Genomic DNA, 13,189 nt, shown 5'->3' with positions numbered 1-13,189 from the left:
ACCCATAATTTAGAAAAACATTTCCAAATTGGCTTAAAAATTCTCATGATGAATCAGCCTGTCTTTGATGTGATGAAGAAAAAAAAGTGTCTGATAAATATGAAATGTTTTGAGTTCAAAATTTATATATTTCTATAGCTCGTTATAAGTGACCCTAATCTGTGAAGTAGACTATATTTCAATTTACCTGTGTCGAGCAACAAAAAATATTAGAAATGAATAGGTTATACCCAGTTGTTTTTCATATTGCTGAGGAAATCACAAGACCTAAGACGTGGTTTTGAAGTATTTAGTCATGTTTTCTCTCAGAGAATTTTTTTATCCACAGGACTTGCTGATATTTAGCTGCCTGTCACAATGGAAAAAGGTAAACATGTTTATGCATTTGTTTGGGGAAATTATATTGAATGGTGTATCTCATGCTTTTTTCTTCTTCTTTTTTTTTTTTTTTTTTTGGAATCACAGAAAGTATATTGACAGGAGCTGAGAGAACAAGATAGTAGGATTTCTCCTGAATCCGAAGCTTTAGACATTTTGATAATTATAACTTTGACTTTTGATGTTACTTTGACTGATGTGTTACATTGAAAGTTGTAAAAGAATGTAAATTATGGGCACATTCTAGATTGAAATGTAAGAAAGCAATTAAATCGAGGACATACAATAGAAGTATGTTCTCTGAAGATTAAACAAGCTAATAGTTCCATTTGACTCAAATAAATTTTTAACTAGAATAAATATTTTTCATAATACTGAAAAGCAAAAACTAATACGAACTGAGAGTACATCAGAAATTATATTCTAGAGTAATACTCTTTGTCATATTTTAAATCTATATTCTTCAAATGGGGATTCCTGAGTTAAGGTATAATTCATAAGGGAAATAACATTGAAGACTTGCATGTTGCCCAATATATTGAATTTCCTGAGGTATTTTTCTCTTTCAGAGGAATCTGTTGATACTGAGAGGTTACTGCAGTGTCCCTATGATAAAAATCATAAAAATCTGATCATGCAGGTTCCCATACCATCTTGTGAAATGTAGAAAGGTAATGTTTCATTGGAACATGTTGATATCCATAATTTCTTTAGTTCAGGGATAAATTTGAGTATTGCTTTTTAATATAAATTGTGGGAAATATATGTTAAAATGTGAGAGAGACTGTGGGCAGAAATGTTATATTTTCAAATATATTTTCAATCTCCATATCTTTGCATTTGTAAATTGTATATAAATGACCCAAATTTGAGTAAACATAGGCCAAAATTGAGTATTTATATATATATATATATATATATATATATATATATATATATATACTCAATAATTGAGTATATATATATTCAATATATATATTCAGTATATATATATTCAATATATATAGAGTATATATATATACTCAATTATTGAGTATATATATATATATACATATATATTCAATATATATATGTATATATATATATATATATATATATATATATATATATATGTTTCTAAAGTTTGATATATAAGTTATGGATCCTGGACTGGTTCCTCATGAAAGAAATAATATCAATCCAAGAGTTTGATATCACTGTATAATTTTTTAATGTCAGGGAGGAGAGAGATAAATGTTCTTATCTCCACTATCAAGTAAGAATACAGAGAAAGGTTTCGGGTAAAATTGTAGAAGGCTAGTCCTCTGAAAAATGATGCACTAGTTTTTTATTTTTTTCTCTTCCCCTCCCCAAATTAGAAAAATTTATGTACACAATTCAGGTCACTTGAATCAAATTCAGTGAAGAGCAGTGGTTTTACCATGGGAGAGGAATACACCAAAGGGAAAAAAAAAATCACATAGTACATTATAAATACATTAAAAACCATAGCAAGAAAGAATAAAAACACTTAATTTCATTTAACATCATTTTTTTTTTACATAAGTATTTTATTGGGAAAAAAAACTGTACAGAGTGTTTGCAGTTACATGAGCAAGGTAATGAGTACATTTCTTTTTTTCACATAGAACATTTTATTATTTTTTGTTTTTTTATTGTGAAAATATTATATGGAAGGCTTACATTTACATGAGCAAGGTAATGGTGGGTCAAGGGGCTTGAACTCTGGGCTTGGACACTGTCCCTGCGCTCTTCAACTCAAGGAGAGCATTATAACACTTGAACCACAGTGCCACTTCTGGTTTTCTAGTCATTTATTGGAGATAAGGGTCTTATGGATATTTCTCCCCAGGCTTGTGTTGAACCATGATCCTCAGATCTCAGCCCCCTGAATAACTAGAATTACAGACCTGAGCCACTGGCACCAGGCTGGTAATGAGTACTTTTCTTACCAACCATAGTTGCCTCCTCTTTTGGCTTTTCCCGGCCATCGCTTTCCTCCCATCTCCAGAACTAAACTCCCCTGCCCACCCTAAATTGTAAAGTTCATTTTTTGACTTAGTCTTTTTTAAAAATATATTTTTTATTGTAAAACTACTGTACAGAGGGGTTACAATTACATAGGCAAGATAATGAGTACATTTCTTATCAATCATTGTTGCCTCCTCCTTTGTTTCCCCTTCCAATCCCTTCCTAACCAAAGTAGTAAAGTTTGTTTTTTGACAGAACTATTTATATAGCTCATTGCTGCACTGGGTCCACCTGTATCCCTATTTAAACAATTTGTTTTTGCCCTTTTCCTCCACAAATTGTACCAACATCAAATACAATGAAAGGAAGGGTTATGCCTTTGTGGAGTTCATGCACTCAAAGAGTAATAAAGGAATTGTGTGAGCAGGCTGAGAACAGTCAAAGATATAGGAATGGCATGAGAAGGCTGAGAACACTCAAAGAGAAAGTCAGTAATGACATGAGCAGGCTGAGAACACTTAAAGAGAACTACTGGAGTTGCATGAACATTAGGAAGCTAATCAAAGAGTAATACAGTAATTTCGAGAGCGGAATGAGAATAGAGAAAGATCAATAGAGGTATTCATGGAATCCATAAACAGACAGCTGAAAGAATTCAGGGAGACCACAAAGAGAACGCTGTATGGAGCCCAACAGAAGGAATGGGAGGCCAAGGAAGCCATAACCAATCAACTAAGTGATTTGAGAATAAACACAACACCAAATTAAGGAAATAAAGAAGTTCATACAAGATCTAAAACAAAGCTCCAACAAAGAATTTGAAGCCATCAAAGCTGACCAATTAGAAGGAAAAGAAATAAAAACAAAGTAGAAAGTCTTGACAGTAGTTAGTCCATGCAGAATATTGAATCACTGGGATTGAAGACAGTCTAGATATTATAGAGAAAGAACATACAACTATCCAAGACAAATCCAAGAAATATGATAGATCTATTCAACATTTGGAACACACAATCAGAAAGCCTAATCTGAGGATAATAGGTGTAGAGGAGCACCTAGAGACAGAAGTTAATGGTCTAGGAAATTTGTTTAACAGGATCCCAGCAGAGAATTTCCCAAACATGCAAAAAGATAGGCTTATTCAGATACATGAGTACATTTCTTATCCAACCTTGTTGCCTCCCCCATTGTTTTTCCCTTACCATCCTGTCCCTCTCACCTCCTCAAGTACACCCCCTCACTTCTATCCCCAACCCTGCTAAATTGTAAAGTTTGGTTTTCAAAATAGCTTCTCGCAAATCTCATTGTTGCAATGGGTCAATTTGTATCCCTAATTAAACCTTTTGTTATTTTCCTTACCCCCAAATTTTACCAGTACCATACAGTGAAAACAGGGGTTATACCAGTGGGGAGGGATATACAAAATATAAAAAAATCACATGGTACCTTATAAATAAGTTAAAAACAACAGCAAGGAAGAAAACGCCACTTGTGATCCCAATCTTGGGGTTCATTTCGCTTAACATCATCTTACCTGAGCTTTTCTGCTTGTCCCAGGCATATATTAGTTACTACAAATAAAGGAAACCTTGAAACCTATGTTTGCTTGGGATTGACTTACTTCACTTAATATAATTTTTTCCAACACTTTCCATTTCCTAAGAAATGGGATGAAATCATTCTGATGAATGTAAAGAATTCCATTGTGTATATATACCACATTTTCTTGATCCATTCATCTACTGAGGGGGATCTGGGTTGGTTCCATATCTTAGGTATGGTTAATAATGCTGCAATAAACAGTTGCACTGGTAGCTTTACTATGTTCTTGTTTGTCATGATTTGGATAAATGCCCAAAAGTAGGGTTGCTGGTTCATAGGGGACCTCTATGAGGAGTGTTTTGAGGAACCTTCATCTTACTTTCCAAAGTGATTGAACAAGTTTACACTCCCAACAACAGTGCAGTAGGTTTCATTTCTGGCCACATCCCCTACAGCATCTGTTGTTACTAGAATTCTTGATTATAGCCATTCTTACTTGGGTAAGGTGAAATCTCAATGTTGTTTTGATTTCCATTTCTTTTATGTCAAGAGAGGTTGAGCATTTCTTCATGTGTCTATTTGCCATTAATATTTCCTCTTCAGACAAGATTCTCTTTCAGTCTTTAGCCCACTTATTTATGGAACAGTTGCTTCTTTGAGGATTTGTTGTTGAGGGATTTAAATTTTTGATTTCCATGTATATTTTATATATAAGACCCTTATCCCTTGTATGTCTAGTGAAGATCTTCTCCCAGTCTGTGGACTTTCTATTGATCTTACTAGGTATGACCTTTGCCTTGCAAAAGCTCTGCAGCTTCATGCAATCCCATTTGTCCAAACTTTCTTGAATTTCTTGTATTTCTGAGTCTTATAAGAAAATTTTGGCCTTTGCCAGAGACCTAAGGTTTCTCCTATTCCATCCTGTAATGTTCTCAATCCCCGAGATTCGATATTATGCATGGTACAACCTACAGTCAAGACTTTCTACTTTGCTTTTTATTTCTTTTGGAGTTGATTCTGGTGCAGAATGGTATATAAGGATCTAGCTTTAGTTTTCTACAGGAGATTAACCAATTTTGCCAACACCAATTACTGAAAAGTCTTTCTTCCATTAGGAAGTTTTGCCTCAATGTTCATCTAAGAAATGGGTCTATAGTTTTCTTTCTCTGATGAGTCCCTGCCTGGTTTTGAGATGAGGATTATGATGACCTCATAGAGAGTTTCATAGTAAACTTTCTCTTTCATTTTCATTGAAGAGTTGGAGGAGTATTGGTGTGAGTTCTGCTTCAAAGGTCTTGTAGCATTCCACTGGAAATGTATTCTATCCTGGACTTTTCTGAGATGGGAGGTTTCTTATTGCTGTTTCTATTTCAATGCTTGATATAGGCTTGTTAACATGGTTTAACTCATCTTGGTTTAGTTTTGGCATGTTGATATTTGCTAGGAAAAAATGTTCATTTCTTCCAGAGTCTCAAACGTATTAGCATAAATCTTTAAGAAGTATTGCCTTATACTGTTCTGATTCTTGGTTCTTTCTGTGGTGATGTTTCCATTCTCATCTCTGAGTTTATTTGTGTGTGTTCTCTTTTTTTCTCCTAAGATTTGCTAAGTGTCTGTCAATTTTATTAAGTTTTTTTGAAGAACCAACTCTGTTTTGTTAATTGTTCCTATAACTTTTGATTCGAATTCATTTAATTCTAATTTAATTTTGCTTATTTTTCCCATCTAGTGGATTGGGGTTCATCTTGCTGCTCTTTTTCAAGGAGGTTCGGATGTCTCATTAAATTGTTGGTTTCAGGGCTGGGATGTAGCTCAGTGGCAAAGCGCTTGTCTAGTAAGTGCAATGTCCTGGGTTTGATCCTCAGCACCAAAAAAGAAAAGCCAAAAAAAATACAGTTACATTGTTGGTTTTAGTTATCTCCAATTTGTTGATGTAGGAACTTAGAGCTTAAATTTACCGCTGAGTGTTACTTTGCTATGTCCCAGAGGAGCTAATTATTTGTGTGCTAATTTTTGTTAAATATCATGAATATTTGAATATCCTTTTAATCTCTTCCATGACATACTGGTGATTCAACAGTGTGTTCAACCTCTATATGTTACAGGACCTTTGGTTTTGAGTTCTAATTTTATTCCCTGAGAGAATGCAGGGCATAATTTCAATGTGTCTGAATTTGGATGTTTGCTTTGTCACCTAAATTGTGTTCTATTTTGGAAAACGTTCCATGTGCTACTGAGAAAAATATGTATTCTGATGCTGCTGGGTGATATATTTTGTAGATGTTTTTTAAATGAGTTTTACAGAGTTAATCAGTCTAGTGGGATTAGTGTTGTTTTACAGTCCCCATCAACTAATGACTTTGGATCTATGTGAGATTTGAGGGAAAGTAGTGTTTCTTGGATACAATTAGATGCTCTGTTGTTTGGTGAATAGAAATTTAGAATTATATCATCCTGAAGGAGATATCCCTTAATTAGTATTTACCAACATTATTTACCTTTTCTCACTAATTTTAATTTGAAGTGTTTTTAGTTAGGACTGAGCTGAGTTTGGCAGTTCCTGCCCTGTTGTCCACCTTCTTGGGAGTTGCAACAACTGGGTTCTTCCTCTGGTTGTTGGATTCTCATTTTGAGTGCAGTTTCTTGGTCTTTATTGTGGTCTTGTTGGTTTTTTATGTGTAGGACAACTTTAAGTATCTTTTGTAGGGCTGGTTTGGTTGAGATATATTGTTTCACTTATTCTTTGCTATATAAGTTTGTTAGTTGACCTGTTATGAAGGAGAGTTTAGCTGAATACAATATTCTTGGTTGATACTTGTTTGTCTTTAGGGCATGGCATACATCATTCCAGGTTCTTCTTGTTTTAATTGTCCCTGCTGAGAAATCTGAGGTGATTCTAATTGGGTTTACTTTAAAGGTGATTTATCTTTTCTCCTTGACAGCTTTAAGGATCTTTTCCTTGGTCTGAATTGGTCCTGTATGGATTATAATGGGACGGTGGGATATCCTGTTCTAGTCTGGTCTATTTGGGTTTTAAAAAGCTTCTTGTATCTGAATAGGCCTATCTTTTAGCATATTTGGGAAGTTCTCTGCTAGGATCCTTTTAAATAAATTTGCTAGACGATTAACTTGTGTGTCCAGATGCTTCTCAACACACATTATCCTCAGATTAGGCCTTCTGTTGGTGTCTTCCAAATATTGAATAGATCTATCATATTTCTTGGGTTTGTATTGGACAGTTGTATGGTTTGTTTTGTTTTGTTTTTTGTCGGTTGTGGTTTTGAACTCTTGCCTTGGGCACTATCCTTGCACTCTTCAGCTCAAGGCAAGTGCTCTACCACTTGAGCCACAGCACCACTTCCGGTTTTCTACTGGTTTATTGGAGATAAGGGTCTCACAGATTTTCTTGCTGGAGGTGGCTTTGAACCACGATCCTCAGATCTCAGCCTCCTGTGTAGCTAGGATTACAGGCCTGAGCCACCGGTGCCCATCTTTGCAAAGTTGTACGTTTTTATCTCTATTATCTAGGTTGTCTTCAATCCCTCAGATTCGATCTTCTGCATGCCTTAACCTACTGTCAAGATTTTCTACTTTGTTTTTTACTGCCTTTCCTTCTAATTGGTGGACTTTTATGGCTTAAAATTCTTTGTTGGATCTTTGTTTTAGATCTTGTATGAACTTCTTCCCTTCATTAAATTAGTGTTCAGATTTTCTCTCAAATCAATTGTTTTCTTATGGTTTCCTTGGACTCTCTTTTCTTCTGATGGGCTCCATTCTTTCCATCTGATGGACACCATTCAGCATTCCCTTTGTAGTCTCCCGGGATTCCTTCAGCTGTCTGTTTATGGATTCTATGAATGTCTCTATTGATCTTTGTCTGTTTTCATCACACTCATGCAGTTTATGTATTACTCTTTGATTAGCTTCCTCACACTCAAGCAATTGCTCTATTAATCTTTGAATAGCTTATTAATGTTCTCAAGATTTCTGTATTAATTTTTCGTTTGCCTACTCCCACTCCATATTATGCTCACACTGAGTTCATTTCAGGTTTTCAATCTTTTCATTCACCATGTTTACCAGTAGTGTTTGTAGAGCTTTTTGGGAAATCTCCTCTGGTTTATTCATTAACTGTTCTCAAACTTGATTTTCATGAGTGGGAGTTGAGATATCCACACTTGCCATTTTTCTTGTTTTTCTCCAGCTTGTTCTGCCGATTTGTTATGATAGTAACACCAATTTTGTGGTAAAACACTATTTTAAGACAAGCACTAACCAAAGTTCTATAGTTCCACAGCCAAATGGCAACAGAAGCAATCTATCTCAACAGATACAATCCATTCAAGATTAAGCAACTATGGATTAATGGGCTAAGATAATTACAGAGGGATACAGCAAACGATAAATTATTAGGTTTTGGGAAAATTGTGGTGAAAATAGGATTAGAGGGATGTGGATAGGTAAAAGGAGAGAAATGGATTGGACAGAATGATAGGAGAGATAAAAACAAACAAGAAAAATGGAAAGACAAAAATTTAAATTTAAAAATGAAATACTTAAAATTATGTAAGTATAAGGAAATGACAATGATAGAAGAACAGGAGAGGATGAGAGGAGGGGAGAAATAAAAAGGAACACGGAAAGCTAAAATCTAAAAATTCTTTAAATTGGAATACTTGAAGTTTATATAGATATAAAGAGATAATCCTACTATTAAATTTAAGCCTAAGAAGTTGCTAATTGAGTAATACATTTCTGGGTTTAGTATGTACACAATAGGGGATAAGGTCTAATAATCAATGATGGGCATATATCTGGGGATAAACAGAACAATAATTAAGTCATTGAAAAAGAAAGAAAAAAGAAATGAGAAAAAAAGAAAAAATGTAAAAAAGGACCAAAAGGTCAAAAGAGATTTTTTTTAAAAGCACACACACACATATACACCTAAAATTAAAATTATGAGAGAAAAAAATAGAAAATATTTTTTAGAGAAAATATTAGTATGGTCTTGCTTGTGATCATTTGGGTAAATGCCCAAAAGTGGAATTGCTGGGTCATAGGGGAGCTCTATGTGGAGTCGTTTTAGGAACCTCCATACTACTTTCTAAAGTGTTTGAACAAGTTTACACTCCCACCAACAATGCAGTAAGGTTCCCTTCTTTCCACGTCCCCTCCAGCATCTATTGGCATTAGAGTTCTTGATTATAGCCATTCTAACTGGGGTAAGGTGCTATCTCAGTGTTGTTTTGAGTTGCATTTCTATTATGACTAGTGAGGTTGAGCATTTCTTCATGTGTTTATTGACCATCTTTCTTTTCTCTTCAGAGAAGTTTCTTTTTAAGGCTTTAATCCTAAAAATGTAGAGAAAAGAGTTCTTTGATTTTTTTTTTGGTTTGGTGCGGGGGAGATCTTTTCTCCCCTCTGTCCATAACCAGTCTCTTAGTGGATACTCTTGTCTGCTTGGTTTTCCTCTGACTTGATTGGTTTCTTAAGTCAGTTTGTTTGAGCAGACAAAAAAATGCTGTGAGTTACCCAGGATTTTGTGATCCTCTCCCAGTCCATTTCAGTGGGAGAGAGATCTACTTTGAGTATCACAAAAGAGTGTCTTGGAGTTGATGTTATGAGGTAGGGTATGTTATGAGGTTCTGAGTAGGGTTGAGGCCTGTCAGCAGTTAGTAGTTTTCCCATGAGAGGCTAGCTCCTGAAACACTCACAGAGCCCAGCCTGGAGCCATTCTCAGAATTTATGTTTATTGAGTTTCAATTGTTTATCTGGGCTGCTGTAGAGAGGGAAGTCTCTGGTTCTGTATACTCAGTGAAGAAATTCACTCCTCCATGGGCAGAACTCCCTCTTCCTGGGCAGAATTACTTTCCTCTGGGTGGAGCTGAGACAGGCAGGTCAGGTCAGGTTCATGTGACCTGCTAAGTGGCTCTTTTTGTTTTCTTCCAAGGTCTGAGTTGGAGCTAGCTGCTCAGCCAAGGCCTTTGTCAGTATCAAAGATGGAATTCTCTGGTCATGGGGGAGGGGTGGTCTTTCCACAGCTACTTCATGAGAAGGAGTGACGATATCAGGGTTCTACTCATGCCAGACTCTTCATTCCTGGCCCATCCTGGTCTGTGATCCTCAGGATGAAGATTTCTGCTCCTTGTCAGTTCTTGTTGGTGGTGAATAGAGTCCACTCAAATGCAGCATCTGGCACCATTGTCCCAGACTTTGTCTGTTGGTATGGTGTCCAAAGCCACCAGCTCTACCAGAGCTGCCACAGCAACAGCTACCAAGAAGTGCTCAGATCTGTCTCCTTACTGGATTTTCCCTCTCTGGCCAAACTCTCTGTACTGTGATGGCACACTTTATGTGATTCTCTAGCCTAGTACTGTTCCCTGGAACACTAAAACTGCTTTCCATGTGAGAACATGTTTAGACTCCAGCTTTTCTTCCACCAACTTCTTCAGGTCTTCCAATATACAAGGGTTATACCGTGGGGAGGGGGGAGGAGAACTTACAAACTTACAAAGCAACAAAAAAATCACTTGGTACCTCATAGATACTTTAGAATCAATAGTAAGAAAGACAAACTACTTCTGTCCTTACCTTGGGGTTCATTTCACTTAACATCGTATTATCTGACCTTTTCTGCTTGTCTCAATCAAATAAGGGAAACCATGAGACCTATGATTCTTTGGGCATGGCTTACTTCACTTAATATAATTTTTTCCAAGTCTTTCCATTTCCTAACAAATGGGGCAATGCCATTCTTTCTGATGAAGGCATGGAATTCACACACACACACACACACACACACACACACACACACACACACACACACACACATCAATTAATCCACATTTCCTTAATCCATTTATCTGGGTTGGTTCCATATCTTAGGTATGGTAAATAATGGTGGTAGCTTTAATGTGGTCTTGTATGTGATCATTTGCTTAAATGCAAAAATGGAATTGCTGGATCATAGAGGAGATCTATGTGAATCTTTTGAGGAACCTCCATACTGCTTTGGGATACAGGTTGACCCATTGTAACTATGAGATATACAATACATCATGTTGAAAATGAACTTTACAACTTTATTTGCATAGGGGGGATGGAGAAGAGGGTGGGAGGATTTGGGGAGATGGGAAGGAAAGAGTGATAGGAAAATCAAAGGAGCGGGTAACAATGCTCTATAGAAAATGTACTCATTACCTTATTCATATAAATGTAAACCCTCTGTACCATATCTTTACAATTAAAAGAAGGATGCACAAACACTATACCCATACCGATGGTAGGCATCCTGCCCAAAAAAATCTAAAAGGAGTAAATTTGAAAATATTTCTTCATATTTGAACTTTTGTTACACAGAATCATCCTGATATCGCTGCTAAATTAGCTACTTGTCCTTTTAATGCTCGACATCTGGTTCCACGAGAGCAACTCAGTAAACATATTGCAACTTGTATGGACAAAACTTCCATTGAAGATGATGTAGGTAAGTCTGATAACTAAAACAAAATCTAAATCAATGTAGGCCATTTGAACCTGAATGCTACTCTGATGGTATATTTCTGGTTTTGTAGATAACATTATATGGAATGAGAAACAAGACAAGAGTTCTGAAAACACATGGCAATATGTTTCCTCTGAGGAAGACTGGGATAAAGGTAAAAAGTTTGTTGAATATTCTTCATTTTCCGTTATTGAGTCTCAGCTTATCTTGTGCTGTTGTACGATTTCTTCCTTTAGGAATGAAATTATCTCATATGAATGAAATTGTCTCATATGCAAATATCAGTAACATGTATGAAGATATGCAGTACTAAATGGTCAAAAACCATGTCAAACATTTAAATGATTTGTTTTTGTACATGGTTAAGAACTCATTCTTTTCTTTTTTCATATCACAGTATTTATTATTGTGAAAATACTGTACAGAGGGGTTACAATTACATGGGCAAGATAATGCGTACATTTCTTATCAAGCATTGTAGCCTCCTCTTTTCAATCTTTATAATCCAAATAAAAGTTTCTTGTAAGGCTCTAAAGGCACCAACCTTCTTGTTTTCTTTATCAATGTAAAATGTTAGAGTCAATCTAATACCTTAATCAAGTATGTATTTCTCCCTTTGGCAGAATCCTTGGAAGATCCTACCCCAAGTTTTGTTTGGGGCACAATCAAATCCTCTGACAACAACAGGTAAAGAAGCTGCTGTTTTATGACGGACTAATATATGTCAAAATTCAAACTGAAGAAATAGGATAAATGAATAACAAAGTTTTTTTTTTCTTATATTTTGCTCACTACCAACAAAGTTTTGGATTGCTCTCTGAACTGGGAACCTGTGATTGGTAAAAGTCAAGTATAGTTTCACTAGGACGGATAAGAAACGCCCAAATTACATCACTCAATTTACTTCAAATGAGAATTACCTTATCTGAATGTTCATCTCACTCTCTTATAATCAATTTAAAACAGTGAAGCCATAGATAAGAATATTTTGTTGGACCAATCAGGTTTTTTTTTCCATTTTCATGGTTTCAGGACTCACTCATCACATCAATTATGATAGTGTAAATGGCAGTATCAGTATCTTCAAGTGGTAATTGATAAGTATACAGATTTGCTGTTGGGTTACCATGACTTCGTTCTGAAATTGAGTAATGAATATTATAGGAATGACTATCTGATTTAAATTTTTTCCACAAATTAGTATAAAATATTTGAGGAGATTTTTGAGATTATTTACAATTTTCACTTTGCAAAGATACATATTAATAAAATGTATTTACAGCTATTTTTAGCAGCAATACGTACATGGATTTCAACTTTCACATTACTGTATAAAGTATAAATACACATTGGATATGGTAAAGATTGGAAATTCAAAATTAGATGTGTAACTACAAAAGTTATTTTATCTTACTGAGTGTTTATGAGATTTTTTTAAAGAATTGTAATTGCTAGAATGAACTTGTATTCTAGAGTCACAAAATAGATCGTATTTTTAATTTTATGGAATGTCAAAACACCAAGTCTCTCTGACATGGTAAGGTGGGAAATACAGGAAAAAGTGAACAGTAATTAGTTTTAGTAGGAATTCTTCGGAAGCATTTTTCAATTCGAAATTATGTAATTTGTCTTGCTTGCAAATATGAGACCTCATTCATTTTACAAGTGAGACAATAGATTCTAGATGTATTGATATTTTCAAATATTTTCTTCTCTGATCAGTAAGAAAAATCATGCGTATTCAACATAAGACCAAAATGAATTAATGTGAACCTGTTATCACAGTAGGGC

General features: G+C 35.2%; 1 pseudogene; it reads left to right on the top strand.

The window, feature by feature from the left end:
* The first annotated feature begins 357 nt into the window (after positions 1-357).
* Positions 358-12,089, top strand: LOC122128007 (annotated as a pseudogene).
* Positions 12,090-13,189: the final 1,100 nt, after the last annotated feature.

The sequence above is a fragment of the Dipodomys spectabilis genome, unplaced genomic scaffold, assembly GCF_019054845.1.
Source record: "Dipodomys spectabilis isolate Male_0828 unplaced genomic scaffold, ASM1905484v1 ptg000319l, whole genome shotgun sequence".
NCBI lineage: Eukaryota > Metazoa > Chordata > Mammalia > Rodentia > Heteromyidae > Dipodomys > Dipodomys spectabilis.
This window is presented reverse-complemented; position numbering and strand designations above follow the sequence as displayed.